We start from the raw sequence: 20843 nt of genomic DNA on the forward strand, positions 1-20843 counted from the left end.
GTACCCAGCCTGCTCTTCTGGACACTCTACATCTTGGTTGCGATCATGTTTTCCTCAGTTCTGACTCTGTGGCTCATGTCTAGCAATTGTGTGGGCTTTCTGATCTGCATTATTCTAGTTTCCTACCTTAGTTTTCCTGCGACACCACAATGTCTTGCTAAAAGATAAAAACAATTCCTTTTTATGCGTTTATTCAAATGTCTCAAATATTTTTTGGTAAAGAAGCTGATATAAAGATATTTTAAAATATGTAGACTTTTATCATTTTATTTTATTTATTTATTTTTTTGAGACGGAGTCCTGTGCTTGTTGCCCAGGCTGGAGTGCAATGGGGGGATCCCAGCTCACTGCAACCTCTGCCTCCTCGGTTCAAGCAATTCTCCTGCCTCAGCCTCCTGAGTAGCTGGGATTACAGGTGCCTGCCACCACGCTGGGATACTTTTTTGTATTTTTAGTAGAGACAGGGTTTCACAATGTTGGCCAGGATGGTCTTGAACTCCTGACCTCAGGTGATCCACACGCCTCAGCCTCCCAAAGTTCTGGGATTATAGGCATGAGCCATAGCACCCGTCCAATAATTTTTGGATTGTCATATTTTTCATTTAGGATATTATCTTCTTGAGAGTTTGCAACATGTTTTCTAGATTTTTGGTAGCTCTCCTCATAATTTTTAAAAGTATTTGTTGGTTGATTGATTAATAAAGATATTAGTATATGTGTTGATTTAAAGTGTTAAATTTAAAATGGAATTAGATGAGACTAATGGAACAGGAGAACTTAGGAAAGGGGACATTATGATACTAAACAATTAGAGAGCAGAAACAAATCTATAGGTGTATTTAGATGGTGCACACATCTTTTGTTACATATTTTCTATATTTCACTTCAGAGGATCTCAATGTATTACAATCATGTTGTAAGAAACATTTAATTTCTCATTCAAATGTATCGATTGAGAGGCATAATAACCTAAGATATTATTTAGGCAGGACATAGTGCTCACGAATTTCATTAAAAATCTTTTAATAAAGTAAAAGGAGAAAAGCAGTGAGATAGCACATGTGCACATGCGACATTTTTTATTATAGGAATTGTCTAAGTATATTTCCCCCTAGTGCAAATACCGAAATTATCATAGCTGCGGAGAAACACATACTGACACACTCTATTGTGACTGTTTTCCAAAGATGATGGCAATGATGAATGACACAGCATTGTAAGTGCAGATAAGGACAAGGCATTAGCCCTATCTTAAGGCTGCCAGTATTGGATGGGAAGGCACCTCTGCATCCTAAAGGCCACCAGTCCATACAGAAGGTGCTGTAAACCATTTCCATCCTTCCCTAGAGATTTGTGATGTTCCCCTGGGACAGGCTTTGAAAAATCACCATGGCTGTGGGTCCTTTTTAACCAGCCACTCCTCAAAGAGCTGTCTGCAGCTTCAGAAAGATACACAGTATTTGAAAGCATAATCATTCTGAATGAATATTCAGAAAACATAAATATATATGCTGATGTATATGTATGTGTCTAACATTGCTTATTTGAAGAACAAATAAATGCTTATTTGAATTTGTTTGTATAAAATACCTTTTTGTCTATGGTAATACGATGTGCCCAGAAGGATGAAAAATTCAAGAATAAAGTAAAGTACTACTCATCCATATATAATACAGTATTAAATCGTATAGTATAGATCTGAAGCATTCTTGGAAAAAAAAAAGAAGGTAGCTCTTTGTCAAAATTTCACAGTGCTTCTTACTTTCTGAAGCCTTATCAAAGTTCTAAATCTTTTTTTTGGCATGTGCGAGGGTCTTCAAAAATACTTTCTTCAGAGATCAAAATTCTAACTTTCAGATTGGGTTAAATACATTTTATAATTCGTCCTGCAGCTGTTGGAGCTGTAAGAAAGTAAAATGAGAATTGCTTTTTAGGGTATATTTCTCAGCAAAGCAGTTTTGAAAATGAAACCAAATTTTCATGGTCCACTTGACATTGGAATTTAAAGTTATTTTTACAAGCTCCAATGCAGTAGCTATGTGAAACATTAAAGACGTATTAGAATATAGTAAGTTAATAGTTAAAACAAATTTTCTTCTAACAGTTTGTTCAATAAATAAAAACCACGAATACAAATTATATCTTGTTATCAGCTTTCATGCCTTTTTTTCATATTTACGCTTAAACCAAACCACACATTTTCTTGTGTAAAATGTTTCCTCCTTTTTAATTATAGCCTGATTTGCTGCCTCAGCAGGTAGAGCTTTTATTAACTTGAAAGTGTATTTGGTGTAAGTAGGAGATGTGGAAGCAAACCCTTAAAGGAAAATCACATTTTCCCTGAAATGCAGTGTGGCATCTAAATATAACCTTTACTATGTCCCTAGAATATTGAGAGACTGGAAGATTTTCAGGAATCCGTATTGGGGATAGATCTGCTTTCGATTTCACAAAAGAGTGACTGTATGGAGTCACTGAAACCAAACAGGAAAAAAAAAAAAGAGGAAAAAAAGGCTTCACATTGAAAGTAAAGGCCAAGAAAGAAATAAGCCAAATAAAAGTGTGAGCAAAGGAAAAAAGTGTCCATCTTTTTTGTTTGTCTTTGACTGGAAAGGCCTTTGACCCTAGGCAATACTGTGCAGTGAATACTTTTGTCCTTTGTCATATTTTACTTCCTCCTTTCATGACATCCCCCGACAAGTAGCCTGTGTACCATTCCTGGAGGGTCTGGCCCGGAGCTGACAACTGATCCCTGGTAAGGTCTATATAAAAGGCTCTTTTCAGAAAAGGGTGACTTGCGTCCCTAACCTCCACTGACTGCAAGGACACAGGCTGAAAAGACAGCTTAAAGATCGAGGGTTTTAGGTTCATTTACAGTCAAGACTGTTAAATATCAGTTCCATGTGAATTCTGGAAGTCTTTAAAAATGAGAGAACTTCTCACATGTCTGAGACAGCTTAAATCTTGACTTTAATCTGGGGCAGCAAGGAAGATGTGGTAGCTAAAGTGCAAATTCTGGGTAACCTTATCATGCTTAAAGGCAGAATTCCAACGTCAGGCTTTTTTTATATACAAAAAGTTGTTATCATTCCTGTTTTGTAAAATTCTAAAGAGCTGCGAAGCCCAGTTTGGGAGCAACTAGTAGAAAAACCTCATTTTATATATTTAAATGAATAATAATTAAAAACAAAACCAAAATAACTGAAACTGAACAAAAATAATGGCTTGCCCAACAGACAAAGACAGAGTCAAAAACAGAAAATTCAGGTTTCCTCGTATCAATTTAGCACCCTTCCCACAACAACACACTACTTTTCAAATTCAAGTTACAACTAATTAGCTAATTGATGAGCTTTTTACAAATAACTAAAACATTCCATAAAATACAGTACAGCTGAAGACCAGCCTATTACTATCTTTCTAATAAGCACAGATATTTACTGGAATCAGTGTGGAAAATTCTGACTAGTTTAGATCAGTGCTTTTCAATACTGTAATGTGCAAACAAAATAACTTGGGCACCATGTTCAAATGTAATTTCAGGTTCTGTAGGAATAAAGTAGAGCTGGCATTTCTAAGAAGCTCTCAAGAGTTTCTGATGCTGCTAGTCTGAGGACCACTTCAAGTAGCAAGAGTTTAGATTGAGAATGGAGGAGAATGGAGGAGGTGTGAGTGGTTTTCGCCTAGGCAGGTGACATATACCGTAGGAGATGAAACAAATAAGCAAAAGTAAGATGACACATAAATATATCCTAAACATCTGATTTTTACGTGTAAATTATTTCTTTGTGAATGACGGATTTTTTCCCAATTAGATGGAAGCCCTTCCCAGTCAATACCTTTTTCACTTTTTACAGGGTGTCTAGAAAACCACAGTTAAGAAATGCCACCTGACTGACGTGATCATAGATCACTGGAAATATCAGATGAAAATTCCAGGTGGAGCCTGGTTAATTCATTCTTGTGATAAAATTCCTTTCAGCAATGGATTATCCAAATGACTGGGTTGTGGGTTTCTTTGCAACTTCATTAATTCCCCAAGTATTTGCCACTTCAGAGGCAGCATAGAGGCAGGCAGTCTCTTTGATGCCTGGGAGATTCTGCAGATTTCAAGGCCAATGGACAGAGTGTCTGTAGATAAATGGCTGTGAACTGTCTCTGGTTAGACCAGAGTCTGAGGGTAAGGAAGCAATGAAAAAGACTGGGGTTTCCTCAAAAATAGTTAAAAGCTGCACTGTCCAGTATAGTAGGCACTAGCCACTTGTGGCTTTTTAAATTCTAATTCATTAAAATTAAATAGAAAGCTTAAATCAAGCTCAATAGTCTCACTAGCTACATTTTAAGTGATCAATGACCACATGTGGCCAGTGCCTACTGCGTTGGATGGCACAGATACAGAACATTTCCATCACCACAGAAAGTTCTACTGGACAGCGCCGCTACTCAGGGAGATAGAAAGGATGAAAGCTTGATTCGAGTGGTGGCTGGAAGTTCTGAAGAATGTTTAACTAGGCAGTGGTTGCTCTCATGACAGCATGTAAACTGGAGTAGGAAGCTAATGGAATGGGCAGATTTAGACTGGGCAGTAAGGGTCTTTGTGTACAGGGGAGGGACAGATTCTCATGGTTGGCCAGGGATAATGAATGGCTCAGTACCTCAGAGCCTCTGACAATTAATACATCTTCTGTCTATTGAAAGGCAACTTACAGCTGGGCATGGTGGCTCACACCTGTAATCCCAGCACTTTGGGAGGCCAAAGTGGGTGGGTTACTTTGAGCTCTGGAGTTCAAGACCAGCCTGGGCAACATGGTGAAACCTTGTATCTACTAAAAATACAAAAAAATTAGCTGGGCTTGGTGGTGCACACCTGTAATCCCAGCTACTTGGGAGGCTGAGGCTGGAGATCACGCCACTCTACTCCAATCTGAGCAACAGAGAGACACTCTGTCTCAAAAGAAAGAAAGGCAACACACAAATGATGAAAAGGTGAAGTATGGGGAAAAACAAAGACAGATGAAACATTACTTGTTCACATTATAACCCATATTTTTGACTCACATTTTCTATGAGCAGTGGGTATACACCACCTTACCCCACCAATCCTTCCTAGAACCCAGCTGCTCAGGAAAACATTCTATCCACCTGAGCATATAGTGCTTTCTGCGGTGCTGTAGTCTAGTCTACTTCTTTATATACCTTTTATGGTGGGTGCTCTACTCTTAGATTTTGTGGCTCCGCCTGTGGTAGACATCTGCTCTTGAGTTACTCAGCTCAGCCTGTGAAATCTTACTTTTGTGCTCAGGGATCAGGATCAGAGGTTCTGCTTTTATGTCTTATGACATTTTCTGATAATTGTTTCCATTCATTCATTCAACAAGTATTTTTATTAAACACCTACTAGATACCAGACATTTGCTGACTCTTCTATTTTCTTCTCCAGTGACAACTTCATTGTTCTGGTTGAGATTTAAACATTAATAAAATGAAATTGCAAAGCCAGAACTTAATATTACAAAATATGTTCTAAGTAGAGCAAACCACATTGTTTAGAAATCTGGGCTAAATGGATTAACATCTATCTCAGGAGCTGAGAAACTTGTTTGGCTTTATGCTGTGGTTTAAGATCTCCTCTGATTACTCAACAACCTTAAGTCCCTGTATCAGTTTCTAAGAGTTGCCACACAAATAACCACACACTGGGTGGCTTAAAGTTACAGGTATGTATTCTCTCACAGTGCTGGAGGCCAGAAGTCTGAAGTCAAAGTGTCAGCAGGGCTCTCTGAGGGCTCGAAGGATGCATACCTCCCTGCCTCTTCCCGGCCCTGCAGGTTACTGGCCCTCGTTGGCTCTTGCCTGGCCTGAGCTGCATCGCTCCAGTCCCTGCCTCCCTCACCAGAGGGCTGCCTTCTCTGTGTGTCTGTGCCCAATCTCCTTCTCCTTTCTCTTAAAAAGATACCCGTCACTGGATGAAGCTGGAGGCTATAATTGTAAGCAAATTAACAAAGGAACAGAAAACCAAATACCACATGTTCTCACTTATAAGTGGGAGCTAAACATTTAGGACACATGGACATAAACGTGGGAACAACAGACACTGTAGACCACCAGACAAGGGAGGGAGGGAGGTGTGGGTTGAAAAACTACCTATCGGGTACTATCATCACTACCTGAGTGCAAAATACACATGTAATAAACCTGCACATGGACCCCCTGTATCTAACATATAAGTTGAAATTAAAAAAAGAAAAAGATTCAAAAAAAGATTAAAAAGAAAAAAAATGCTGATCGCTGGATTAAGGTCCATTTTAATCCAGTAGGACCTCATCTTGGCTTGATTGCATCAGCAAAGTGGATTACATCTGACTTATTTCCAAATAAGGTCACATTCACTGGTACCAGGGGTTATAACTTGAGCATATGTTTTTGGAGGACACAGTTTGACCCATAACAGTTCCCTCAAATATATATACACAGACTATACATGCAGGTCATTGATTCCAGCCCTGATACAAGTAGTAAGGAAGCAGGACAGCAGAGAGAGGAGAGCGTGAGGTTTAACAAGAGAAGAAATAACATTACTCTGACCCTTGGTCCTTCCAGCTCCTCCAGGCAGCAGATGGGATGAGCCGTGAGGAAGATCAAAGACAGTCTGGGACCAGAGGGCAGAGTGATGAGCACACTAGACACCAAACGGGTCATAAATCACTTCTGGTCCTTTTAAGTTGCTTTTCGTGCCTTTTATTTTCTCCCTCCGCTCTTTCCTACCACTTGCTTCTTCTCTCTCTGCCCTCACTATTCCATTTTCCATTCAGTCTCTCTGTCATCCTCATTCTTTGAGCCCCGAAGCAAGGAAGAAATACATTATGTGATCAAAGAACTTCCAAAGGACATTTACGTTTCCCCATTTGATTATCAGTACTTTATGAAATTTCATCATTTATGGACAAAACAACTCAAATGCAGCATTTTGAGGACAAACTGTAGAGCAGGTTTGTAAAGTTCTTTGTGCCTGATGTCAACCAAGGTTTGCTTGAGCCAGTTTTCTTAAATCTTCCATCCTGTCTTACTCATTTCCAGAGTACATGGTAGCAATGTACAGTATCTTATTAACCAATATGTAGACATAGAAACAAATTAAGAAAACAGGAAGGACATCTCTTAACATTTCTTAAAGGGTTGGCTCATGTTATTGGTTAATCTACTCTGATTTCAATGAGACTTTTGGTCATTCCTATTACAAATATTTATAATGTGCCCGCTATGAACAAAGGATTTTGCTACCATGAGTGGATGATACAGAAATAAATAAGACAGTCCCTGCTTTCAAGAAGTTTGCAGTTTTGGGAGAAAGATATATATAAACAACTCTTACATAAGGTAAAACGGGATAAATGCTGCAAGAAATGTTCAAAGTGTTTGGGATGTATTTGAGAAAGAAGGGATTAATTATGACTGGGAGTGTTCTTAGAAGAGGTAATAGAGTTTGTGTTGGGAATTCAAAAGTGGCAAGTACACCAATAGTAGGCATTCCTCAAAAGACGTTACCACTAGAGCTACTTGAGCAAAGCTGCTGAGGCAAGACGGAATAGACTATATTCTGGGAGAACACTAACAACTGTTGAGTGTGGTTCAAGAGAAGTGTCGTGCAAAATAAGGCTGAAAAGAAGTTTAAAGATCCAAGAGTGAAGCATTTTGCTTTGAATTCTATGTTTAGAGGCGAATCACCAAAGTTTCTAATTGGAGAATTAGGAGATCAGTTAGAAGGCTGTTGAAATGGTCTAAGAGTTCAAAAATGAAGAGCTGACTGAGGACAGGAGCAGAGGATGTGGTGAATGGGGAGCCTGGAGGCATAAGGTAGAGGTAGAATCAAAAGGTCCTGGCAGGTGATGGGATGTTGAAGATGAGGGAAACCACGGAGCAATTAGAATCTTGGCATTGCATTGCCGTGAACGAGGAAGGGCCCAGGGAGGAGCAGCTTTATGAAGGGAGAAGAGATGGGGTGAAGAAGGGAGAGTGACAACTTCATTTTGGTCTAGTGTTATCTGAAGCTTTTTTTGTTTGTTTGTTTTTTGAATCGGAGTCTTGCTCTGTGGCCCAGGCTGGAGTGCAGTGGCGTGATCTTGGCTCACTGCCACCTCTGCCTCCCGGGTTTAAGTGATTCTCCTGCCTCAGCCACCTGAGTAGCTAGTACTACAGGTGCCCGCCACCATACCCGGCTAATTTTTGTATTTTTAGTAGAGATGGGTTTTCACCATGTTGGCCAGGCTTGTCTCAAACTCCTGACCTCAGGTGATCTGCCTGCCTCAGCCTCCCAGAGTGTTGAGATTACAGGCATGAGCCATTGCACCTGGCCTCTGAAGTATTTTTGTAATAATGATGTAGGGAGGTCCAGCAGGTAGTGAAAATGCATTTTTGGAATTTTGAAGAGCAGTCAGGGCTAGGTTCTTAGGCTCAGAGATGAAGAGTATTAACTAAAGAATGAATTTTACAAAGAAAGGGGATGACAAGCTCTTTCTATACTATAGAAATACTATATTATCGGCCGGGTGCGGTGGCTCACGCCTATAATCCCTGCACTTTGGGAGGCTGAGGTGGATCACCAGGTCAGGAGATCGAGACCATCCTGGCTAACATGGTGAAACCCCGTCTCTACTAAAAAATACAAAAAATTAGCCAGGCGTGGTGGCGGGCGCCTGTAGTCCTAGCTAGTCAGGAGGCTGAGGCAGGAGAATGGCTTGAACTTGGGAGGCAGAGCTTGCAGTGAGCCGAGACAGTGCCACTGCACTCCAGCCTGGGCGACAGAGCAAGACTCTGTCTCAAAAAATAAAAAATAAAAAAAACCACATTATCCACATTTGAAGTAAATTTATTGTATTGGAGAGACACAGAAACAAAAGCATTAGCATTTACTAAGCATAACTGCCTAAAGAGGAAAAGGTATACAAAAAGGAAAAACATTAATAGGGTAAGAAAAGACAAGGATTCTATGGAAGGAAGTATGTGTCACTCTCAGGGCCTAATTGAAAGAAGTATTTGATTGAAGGATGTCTCATTATTGGGGGATTTAAAATTTTCTAATGGGTCATTGAAATGTTATATAATATATTTACACAAAAATTTGGATAGGACAGATTACAGGGCTTTCCAGGCAGCCATTGAACTGGAAAAATACTTTTACCTGCTATACTTAAGTCCTTCTAATCAAGTAAAAGACATTTCTAGTTTTATGTAATTTGACTATGATTTCCCCAATGGTTGTCCAAAATGGAATGGGCTTCATTGGGAGGCCTTACATTTTCCACTCAGGAAATGTTCAAGAAAAATCTGATCGGCCATTTGTTGAGGATATTTCAAAAGGCATCCCTACTTTGAGTGGGAAGCTGGCCTCAATGACACCCTGAATGTGAGAGCTTTCCATGTTGTTTCCAGGATTGGGAGCTCAAGACTGTGTCAGGCACTGTCTATAAGAAGCTGGTTACTGTCCTCTGACAATCCTGTTGTTAATTCTCATGGAACCCAAAGTTAAAAGGACCACAGAAAATTGTAAATAATTAGTGCCTTTCATCTTTCCTCATGATTCTTATTTTCTAACCTTTTTTTTAAATTTGAGACGGAGTCTTGCTCCGTCACCCAGGCTGGAGTGTAGTGGCGTGATCTCGGCTCACTGCAACCTCCACCTCCTGGGTTCAAGCCATTTTCCTGCCTCAGCCTCCCAAGTAGCTGGGACTACAGGCACACACCAGCATGCTCAGCTAATTTTTGTATTTTTAGTAGAGATGGGGATTTCACCATGTTGGCCAGGATGGTCTTGATCTCTTGACCTCGTGATCTGCCCGCCTTGGCCTCCCAAAGTGCTGGGATTACAGGCATAAGCCACCGCGTCCCGCCAATTCTTATTTTCTAACCTTTTAACGTTTTCAGTTCCTGGGTGTGAAGAATAAGAATGAAAACATGTTTTAATGGATGTTTTATTTTGTTTAAATTTTGAAAGGGGCCATAAAGAGATTTATTTTTAAACAATATCTTTGAAAGTGCATATCCCCTTTTGCATGTGTCTGCTTTGCCTTCAACTTTCCACCCTGCTGTGAGTAGCACTAGAGCTGAGCCGATGCCCTTGAACTTCGCAGCCTGAAAAACCATGAGCTAAATAAACCTCTTTTCTTTATAAATTAAAAAAAAAGTGTTGAGCCAACTTTTCGGGTTTAAATGAAAAAATTATCAAAGTATGTTATAGTTAACAACGTGATACCAATACAAAATGCCTTATATGTTTTTGAATTGACTACAACATTGAAAATTTTGTCTATACATACATGATACACTTAATTACTTAGCTTTTTTTTTTTTTTTGAGACAGAGTCTCACTCTGTGGCCCAGGCTGGAGTGCAGTGGCACGATCTTGGCTCACTGCAAGCTCTGCCTCCTGGGTTCAAGCCATTCTCCTGCCTCAGCCTCCCGAGTAGCTGGGACTACAGGCACCCGCCACCACGCCTGGCTAATTTTTTTTGTACTTTTAGTAGAGACGGGGTTTCACCATGTTAGCCAGGATGGTCTCGATCTCCTGACCTCGTGATCTGCCTGCCTTAGCCTCCCAAAGTGCTGGGATTACAGGCATGAGCCACTGCACCCGGCCTATTTGAATTTTAATTGCTTTTCTGTGCTTGGAATACGTGTTTATGCTCACTATTGTCATATAATTAGTCCAACTGAAAATGGAAAAACTGAAAATAGTCTTCATAAATCTTTTTAAAAACATTTTTTAAATAATTTTTTTGTTGTTTTAATAGAGACGAGGTCTTGCTGTGTTGCCCAGGCTGGTCTCAAACTCCTGGGCTCAAGTGATCCTGCTGCCTTGGCCTCCCAAAGTGCTGGAATTACAGGTGTGAGCCACCATGCAAAGACAGCCAGTCTTTGTAAATATTCAATAAAAATAAAGGTAAAATATAACTGCTTAGTATCTTCCTCTACTCCAGTAGTGCTTTTCTAATAGATTAAAAATAAGATTTTTGTTCTATCGTTTTGCTGTTTTGTAGTCTTGGAGTCAGTCTTAGTTCATGTGCAGTTCTCGTTAGCAAGCATCGTAGTCACATCTACTTTGCTAACAATAGGTGGCACCAGCACACAAGCATCTCATCTGTATTCAACCCAACAGAAATACCAAGAGATAGGAGGGAAATAGAAAATATTCAAAATGCTCGAAGGCAACGAATTCAATTCTGATGAGCAGATATGTTGGGGAGCCACGTGAAATAAGAGTTGTGCTCCAGCGGGTAGGCGCTTCAAACTATGGACATAAATGCCCAAATATGTGGGGTAGTTTGGTCTTTTATTGAGAAAAATGAAAGAAAAACAAGCTGTCTTGGGAAATGTCTAACCAGAAAATCTATCTGATTTCTCAAAATAAATTCTGAAGAATAGAGGACACCAATGATTGTACCTGTGTGTCCCACTACAACACTGGCAGAAGTCGAAGCTGCAACGAGAGAGTGGGGAAGAAAAAGCAAGAAGGGTAGAAATAGGATGATAATCAAATGCCCCAGGACTTTGAAACTTGAAAAAAAGGTGTTATGTACTTTCTGCTTATTTTTTCCTAAAATGTATAAAAAGCGTCCTGATCACACAGATGACTAAGAAAATGTCCTCAGGGGAGAGAAAAACCCATGAAGATGGAGAATTGATTACAACTATCATACAGCGTTTCTCGTCACTTACAGTTTTGCATTTGCAAAACTAGCACACATGAAAATTTACTTTCATTAATTTTTTCTTGTTCTTGTTCTTTCTCTTTCTTTTCCTTTTTCTTTTTTTTTTTATTTTGAGACGGAGTCTTCCTCTGTCGCCTAGGCTGGAGTGCAGTGGCACAATCTTGGCTCACTGCAATCTCTGCCTCCTGGGTTCAAGCAATTCTCCTGCCTCAGCCTCCTGAGTAGCCGGGGTTTCAGGCACCCGCCACCATACCCAGCTAATTTTATTGTATTTTTAGTGGAGACAGGGTTTCGTCATGTTGGCCAGGCTGGTCTGAAACTCCTGACCTCAAGAGATCCACCTGCCTTGGCATCCCAGAGTGCTGGGATTACAGGCATGAACCACCATGCCCTACCCTTTTATTAATTTTTTCTTAAGAAGTAGTGCAATTTGGGTGTTTATCACCAGAGTGGTGCCAACCTTCACTACACAAAGGTTTCTTTTAAAATAAGCTAAATTTAATTGTATATCACCTTGTAAAAATCTAATTGCTGTTAAATTTTCTCTTTCAACTAAAATCTTTATTGAAATAAGAGCACAACAATCAATGGATTAATTTAATACCTCTGAGTCTCCTTTATTTATTTGTGAAATGTAAGGGAGGAATATTTTAAATGTTCCTCCACTGTTGCATAAGAATGATACATGATTTAGAGCAAGAATTAAGGAAATATAAACACCGAAGTACAATAGTACAACTAAGTATCTTATTATGAATACTTTAAAGTTAATTCTTTAATTTTTTTCCTTCTAGTTATAGGTTGACACATTTATTTTGAATCTTTTTTTTTTTTTTTTTTGAGACGGAGTCTCACTCTGTCTCCCACGCTGGAGGCCAGTGGCACGGTCTCGGCTCACTGCAAGCTCCGCCTCCTGGGTTCACACCATTCTCCTGCCTCAGCCTCCCGAGTAGCTGGGACTACAGGCGCCCGACACCACACCTGGCTAATTTTTTGTATTTTTAGTAGAGACAGGGTTTCACCGTGTTAGCCAGGATGGTCTCGATCTCCTGACCTCATGATCCGCCCGCCTCGGCCTCCCAAAGTGCCAGGATTACAGGCGTGAGCCACCACGCCTGGCCTATTTTGAATCTTTGCTAATACCAAACATCTACAGGGGTATAGTATGGCTCAGGTGGTTTTTGGACTTTATGGTCTTTGGAGTAAAAATACATTGCTTTGAATATATACACATTACTTGAATATCTTTTGCTAATAAAATATTTCTTCTATTATCTACTTTTCTTGCTTGCCTATGGAAGCTATGATTACATCTCAAATCCTAATTTTTTTTTTTTTTTTTTTTTTTTTTTTTTTTTTAGACGGAGTCTTGCTCTGTCGCCCAGGCTGGAGTGCAGTGGTGTGATCTCGGCTCACTGCAGGCTCCGCCTCCCGGGTTCATGCCATTCTCCTGCCTCCCGAGTAGCTGGGACTACAGGTGCCCGCCACCACGCCCGGCTAATTTTTTTGTATTTTTAGTAGAGACGGGGTTTCACCGTGTTAGCCAGGATGGTCTCGATCTCCTGACCTCGTGATCCACCCGCCTCAGCCTCCCAGAGTGGTGGGATTACAGGTGTGAACCACCGCGCCCGGCCTCAAATCCTAATTTTTAAATCAAATACTTAAAACTAGTAATTCTCCTTAGCAATTCAATAAGTTTTGTAATCTAACCTTAATACTCGTCAATGATACAAAATACTTTGGAAGGTGAAGCATTAAAAAACAACTTTAAGAAACATACACTAATATAACATACGGTGTTTTTAAATATTAGGTCAAATTATATATTTTTTTTTCATAAAATCACTCCCAACATTCCGAATTACCCAGATTGCCAGAGTTTGATAATTGTCTTTACTTGTATATATCTCTCTCCAAGTAGATGCTAAGGTACTTGAAGCCAAATTACTTTCTTGAGTATTTCACTGATAATTTTTTGTGCTACTTTCTCTGCCTTCCCCAATCCTTGAATCCTTCTTAGTCTGATGTCACACATCTTAGATGGATTCTGATCCTGTCTGGGTTTCTGTCAGAAGTAATCCAGTATCCTTATTATTTTGTAAGAAACCTGCACTTCTGCTACCACTATTCCAACTGCTTTCTTCCAGAATTTTGTAATTTCTCACCTGCTGATGTGTCTCTCCTGATCTCAATATTACTTAAGTGTGCATTTTAACAGAGTATCAGAAAAGAGAGAAGATGAATGTGTGTGTGCGATCTGTCTTCTTTTTTTTTGTGAATATATATTTTTTATGTAGTCATTTTTATTTACAATTGAAACTCTGGGAATTCAAAATTAACATCCTTGCCCGTGAGCTTCTTATAGACACCAGAAAAAGTTTCAACCTTGTGTTCCACGTTGTTCTGCTGTGCTTTGTCCAAATGAACCTTTATGAGCCGGCTGCCATCTAGTTTCACGCGGATTCTCTTGCCCACAATTTCGCTTGGGAAGACCAAGTCCTCAAGGATGGCATCGTGCACAGCTGTCAGAGTACGGCTCCTGGGACGCTTTTGCTTATTTTTCGTACAGCTTTTTCGAGTTGGCTTAGGCAGAATTCTTCTGTGAGCGATAAAGACGACATGCTTCCCACTGAACTTTTTCTCCAATTCGCGTACTAGCTAGACTTGAATTTTCTGGAAAGATTTCAGTTGAGGAACGGGAACAAAGATTATGATAGCTTTCCGACCACCACCAACTCTAATTTCCTTGGCTGCGGTAATATTCAGCTCCCTGAGCTGAGCCTTGAGGTCCGAGTTCATCTCCAGCTCCAGAAGAGCCTGGGAGATGCCCGACTCGAACTCGTCCGGCTTCTCGCCATTGGGCTTCACGATCTTGGCGCTCGAACTGAACATGGCTCGGGAGAGCTCGCCGAGCGCCGCCCTAGGAAGAGGTCTTCTTTAACTAGAACTGAAAGTATTTTTATGGTTATTTGGGTGAGAATTTAAAACATTAATTTAGATTGGTGGTTCTTAAGTGTGGTCCTTGGACAGCGGCATCAGCATCACCTGGGTGTTTGTTAGCAATGCAGAATCTTGGACCTGTCCTGGACCTGCTGAATCAGAATTTCAGGGATAGGGCCAAGTACTCCTTGCTTTAGGAAGCACTCCAGGTGATTCTATTGCAAGGTAAAGTTTGAGAGCCACTAATTTAATTGGACATTCTTAGGGCATCGATTCTTTGTTAACCTCTTTGTTTTTATATTGAGTGAATGTTTGTACTTCTCTTTATTGTTTCCTTCTTTTGACTTTCTTTTTGTTTATTTATTATTAACTTCCTAAGGGCACATCTAAATTTTAGTCTTTATTCTTTTCTAATATAAGCATATGTCTTAAAATTTTTGTGAAGTACCGATTTTGCTGTATCCTCACAAGTTTTCAAATATAGTATTTCTAGTATTCATTTACACACATTCAAAATTTTCCGTTACAATATCTTCTTTTACCCCTTTTTCAAGGTTTAAAAATTCCAAATATAGACTTTGGTTTATCTTTTTGTTACTGTGTTTCTCAAGTTTAGAGAATGTGGCCAGTGTGATATTTCTTTGAAATATAGAGACTTGCTTTATTTTACTTTCTGTAAATATCTCATTTGTGCTTGAGAAGAACGTGTATTTTCTAATTATTGACTGTGTTCTGAATATGTTCATTAAGTCAAGCTTGCCGTTGTGTTGTTTGAATTCTCTATAGCTGTAGATACTGGTTTTTATTGTTTGTTTCCTTGACTTGGCTTTTCTCTTTGTTTGAGAAAGATGTGTTGAACTCCCCTATCCCCCACCTTATGATGGTAATTTCTCAATTTCTTCCTGCAGTTCTAGCAACATTTGCTTGATACACTTTGAGATACATAAATTTTAGAATTACAGTGATTTGGAATTTCTTTTTCTATATCTTTACTTTTAAATTTTCCGTAGTCCAGATGTTTTAGGTCTGATTTTTGTGAGCTGCATATGGCTGGTTTTTGCCTGTTTTTTATTGGAAAATTTGACCCACTTTTATTGGGATTATAGATATATTTCATTTTGTTTCAATCATCTCACTTGGTACTTTCTATTTGTCTAGGTTTTCCTATGCTTTTACTCCTTCCCTCTTGCCTTTTAAATACTGATTTAAAAAATTTTATTCATTTAATTCATTATTTCCCTGTCTACTGGCTGAAAATTATTACATTCAAAAAAAAAAAAAAGAAAAGAAAAGAAAATCATTACATCTATTTTCATGCTTGAAATCTTACTATGCATGCAATTATCCCCTGTTATCCGTGGGTGATTGGTTCTAGGACCCCTAAGGATGCCAAAATTCATGGATGCTCAAGTCCCTTATATATAAAATAGTATAGTATTTGCATATAACTTATGCATATCCTCTCATATGCTTTAAATAATCCCTATTACAATGTTAATGCTGTGTAAATAGTTGTTACACTATATTGCTTAGGGGATAAAGACAAGAAAAAAAAGTCTGTACATGTTCCATATAGATGGAACCGTTGTAGGCTGAAGTCTATTTTCCATCTGTCATTGATTGAATCTATGAATGTGAAACCTGTGGATACAGAAGGGTGAATGTACTGACTTTATCAACACTTCCAATTAATATTTTAGTCTCCTTTTGAACAATTCAGGTCCTTAGAATGCTTTAGCACTGATCACTTTCTCCCAGCTTACATGTGATTTTCATCCATTATTTCATTCTATCCTTTTGCTTATTATTACAAATCAGACACTGCTGTTGATTCAAAAGACAAATACTTCCTTGGATTTTCCCACAATTTAAACAAGTTATTTGCCCACCGTTTCTTCCTATATTTCAGTTCCTCCTTCTGATATAATTTTTTTCTTTTTTCTGAATACATCTTTTAGAAATTCCCCTAGTATAGTCTATTGGTGGTAAACACTCCTAGTCTTTAATTTATCAGAATATTTCTTTATTTTGAACTCTTGAAAGATAATGTTTCTGGACATGTAATTCTAGATTGATAATTACTTATTCTCAGCATTTTGAAGATATTTGACTGCATTCTTGCTTCCATTTTTGCTTCTGAGATATCTACTCACTATCCAAGTGTTAATTCTTAGTGATTTGTCTTTCTGCTGTTAAGAAGTCTTTCTGTAGTAATCAGTAGTTTACTAAGATGTATCTAGATATAAACTTTTTCTTGTCTTCTTACATAATGTGGTGCTTCCAATGTCTATTAATTCATGTCTTTCTTTAGTACTGGAAAATTTTGTCATTATCTTTTCAACTACTATCTCTTCTCCATTTTATTTCCTCCTTCTATTAGACTTTTATTTTCCATTCTCCTGTATCTATTAATGCCTTTTTCAAATTGAACAGATGGCAACATCACTTTTGAGTTAAAAGAGTAAAGGTTGCATGTATAATTCTCTACACTCTCTCTTCCCTGTATTCTTGCCCTCTATGCTGTATTCTGAATAATTTCTTCAGATCGGCCTTCCAGTTCACTGATTTTTTCTTCCACCATGTTTTCTGCTGTTTAATATGTTGATTGTTTTTTATTTTGACAATTGCTATTTTTTATTTATAAACTATAAATGTTTCATTTTTGATATTTCCTATAGTTTGATTTTTTTAATTCCATCTAAACATAATATGCATAATATTTTATCGTCTATGGGTGGTAATGTAAATATCTGAAGCTCTTGGGTATCCAATTCTGTTGTTTGTTATTTCTGCTGACTCCCACTCTTGGTGATTTCTCTTTTCTTTTTTGGCTTCATGATTTTTTGATTGGGGGCTCATATTTGGTTGATCTTAATGTGTGGAAAACCTGGGGACCTAAGTTGAGGTTGTTTGTTTCTGCTGGAGGCCAGGGTTTTCATTAGGCCCTTGTAGACCCTCTGGCCAAACCATTGTATCTTAAGTTGACTCCCCTCCCTTTGCGCGGGCTAGGTTAATGTTAACATTTATCTGTGGGGCAATGCTGCCCTTTACCTATTCTTGTAGCTCACTATTTATTTTTTATTCTTGTGGGTTTTTATTGTGAATCAATTAGAGTAGGATAGTTTGCATGATTTTAATAAATAATTCAAAAAAATCTCAGTGATTTACAACAATACAAGTTGAATTCTTAGCCATTCAAGGTCTGCTCCAGGTCAGAGTACCTGCATCTACAGCACACCTGTCCTCCATGCCATGATCTACCTGTCCTGGTTACTTTGTTCTTTTGGCTCCACTATCTCAAGGTGAGGCCTCAACTTCATGGCATATAGGGAAGAGAGAATGTAGAGAATTATACATGCAACCTTTACTCTGTTAACTCAAAAGTGATGTTTGCCATCTGTTCATTTTTAACCATACAGAACTAGTTATGTGACTTCCCTCTGCAGGGGACCTGAGAAGTACAGTTTTCCATGTGCCCAAGAAAGAATAAAGAACCAGGTGTCAGGGAACCCTAGTAATGCCTGCAATATCTTAATTACTGTAAGCCTAGTGATACACCAAAAATTGTATATTATGCAGAATTTATTTGTTTCGCAGTGAGAGGGCCTACCAGACTATCTAGCCTACCATTCTGCTGGATTGGAAATTCCTAGGTTATTCTGATGTGGCACTAAGATTGAGAAGCAATAGGTGTCACAAATCCTATTTTGATTTTTAAAAAATTTAATTGACTAGTTCTTCTGAGATGTGTGGAATTAGGAAATACTATCTAATTTGATTTACCTAAGGGCAAAAACTTGTACTCTTTAAATTTAATAAATGGAATTTAGTAGATATGAGTTTGGACAGAGACAGAATAGAGTAGGTCATATAAATATAAAGGAAGATTTTTTTAAAAATGTGGATTAAACAGGCTGGGTGCCGTGGCTCATGCCTGTAATCCCAGTACTTTGGGAGGCCACGGCAGGTGGATCACGAGGTCAGCAGATCAAGACCATCCTGGCTAACATGGTGAAACTCCATCTCTACTAAAAATACAAAAAAAAAAAGGTCAGCCAGGCATGGTGGCAGGCGCCTGTAGTCCCAGCTACTGGGGAGGCTGAGGCAGGAGAATGGCGTGAACCCGGGAGGCGGAGCTTGCAGTGAGCCGAGATCACACCACTGCACTCCAGCCTGGGCAACAGAGCGAGACTCCATCTCAAAAACAAAAAAAAAGCAAACAAACGTGGATTAATCAGGACTGGGAAAGGTAAATAATTTTTGGGAAAAAGGTAAATAATTTTTGGAAAAATGTATAAGGCACACATGCTATAATTCACCACTATCCTTTGAGCATTTTCAGATTCCTCTCAGGTAAGTATCAATAGTGGTACTCAGGTGAAATAATTAATTCCAGAGCATTAAGGATGTGTAACATTAGTGGAATTAGTTCTTTTTAATTTTTATTAAGATGATTAATCTTTTTACTTCTTTTATTGATTAAAAAAACATGTTGTGATAGAAGTTTATATATGTTTTTCCCTAGGCTCTGAAATAAGCTAAATTAAGAAGCGCAATAAAACACGTCAAGATTAACAAAGTTAATTGATATATTTTACTCCAAACTCTAGTAAGGCTTATTAGGATCTCTGTCTCTAAGTCTAATGTGAGTTACAGAGTTTTGAATAATTGCCCTGTATGCAGCTGGAAGAAACAACTTAAACAGGAAAGAAATGTATTATGTCACAACACTATTAAGGAAGCAAATATAGAGTTACTAGTGTTTAAATCTATTTTCAGTATTTTAAAATTATATGTTGCATAAAAATGCTAAACTCAAAGCAGCTTATTGAGTCTCTAGTTTCTTTGTCTGAGCAGCTGCCAAGGGCTAATGATTATAATTAGTATTATTATTGTTAATAATAATAATAATTAATAGTAAAGTCTATCTTAAAATGTGACGCTTTAAAAAATAATATTGAAGATGACAAAGTATATATTTCTCCCTCAATAAAGTTTAAGATTGTAAAACTACATCATAATTATTGTTTCCAACAAAGCATATCGTATTTTTTTTTTTTTTTTTGAGACAGAGTTTCGCTCCTGTTTCCCAGGCTAGAGTGCAGTGGTGCGATCTCAGCTCACTACAAATTCTGCCTCTCAGGTTCAAGAGATTCTCCTGCCTCAGCCTCCCAAGTAGCTGGGATTACAGGTGTCTGCCACCATGCCTGGCTAATTTTTGTATTTTTAGTAGAAACAGGGTTTCGCCACTTTGGCCAGGCTGGTCTCGAACTCCTGACCTCAGGTGATCCACCCAGCTCAGCCTTCCAAAGTGCTGGGATTACAGGCGTGAGCCACCACACCCAGCCAGCACATCATATTTTAACTGGGATTATATCCTCTAGTCAAGATACTTAAAGAAAATACTTATGAAAAATACATCAAATTCTTTGGGAAAAGAGATGCTATCTGAATAGAGGGAAAGTTATGATTATTCTAACATTTGTACTAACCGCAAGAGAGAAAGACTTGTTTTTTTCATTATATGCATTTATATGAAGGTTTGAGTTTTCTAGAAGTTAATTTTATTTTTTAGTAAAATTGACCTCAAATTTTAAAGATATTCTTTCCCAAAGTAAATTGTGGTATAGGATTCTGCAGATTTCTTAAATAATGACCAACTAAAAGGAAAAGGTTTTTGTTGGCACTTAACTGTGGTATAATAAAAGGTAACATGAGCGATACCTCATGCCTTGCACTGATACAGTGTCCAACATGTTTGGGCTCGCTTACTGATCCAAAAGCCCTAGGAGGAAGTCACCGTGTTTGACTGCTGAGGACGGAGGCTCGGAGAAGTTAGGTGAGTTCTGTCGCCCAGGCTGGAGTGCAGTGGTGAGATCTTGGCTCACTGCAACCTCCACCTCCCGTGTTCAGGCAATTCTCCTGCCTCAGCCTCCCGAGTAGCTGGGATTACAGGAGTGTGCCACCTTCCCCGGCTAATTTGTGTATTTTTAGTAGAGACGGGGTTTCACTCTGTTGGCCAGGCTGGCTGGTCTCAAACTCCCGACCTCAGGTGATCCACCTGCCTCAGCCTCCCAAAGTGCTGGGATTACAGGCGTGAGCCACCACGCCATGCTCAGTCTTCCTTTTCAACTCAGTGTTGTGCTACTTCTCAGGGAGAAAGTCATTGAACTACACTATTGATATATTGCTCTTTTT

General features: G+C 38.8%; 1 pseudogene; it reads right to left on the reverse strand.

The window, feature by feature from the left end:
* Nucleotides 1-13984: 13984 nt before the first annotated feature.
* On the reverse strand, nt 13985-14597 carry LOC129056873 (small ribosomal subunit protein eS7-like; annotated as a pseudogene).
* Between the last annotated feature and the right edge of the window lie 6246 nt (nt 14598-20843).

This window comes from Pongo abelii, chromosome 14 (assembly GCF_028885655.2).
Source record: "Pongo abelii isolate AG06213 chromosome 14, NHGRI_mPonAbe1-v2.0_pri, whole genome shotgun sequence".
NCBI lineage: Eukaryota > Metazoa > Chordata > Mammalia > Primates > Hominidae > Pongo > Pongo abelii.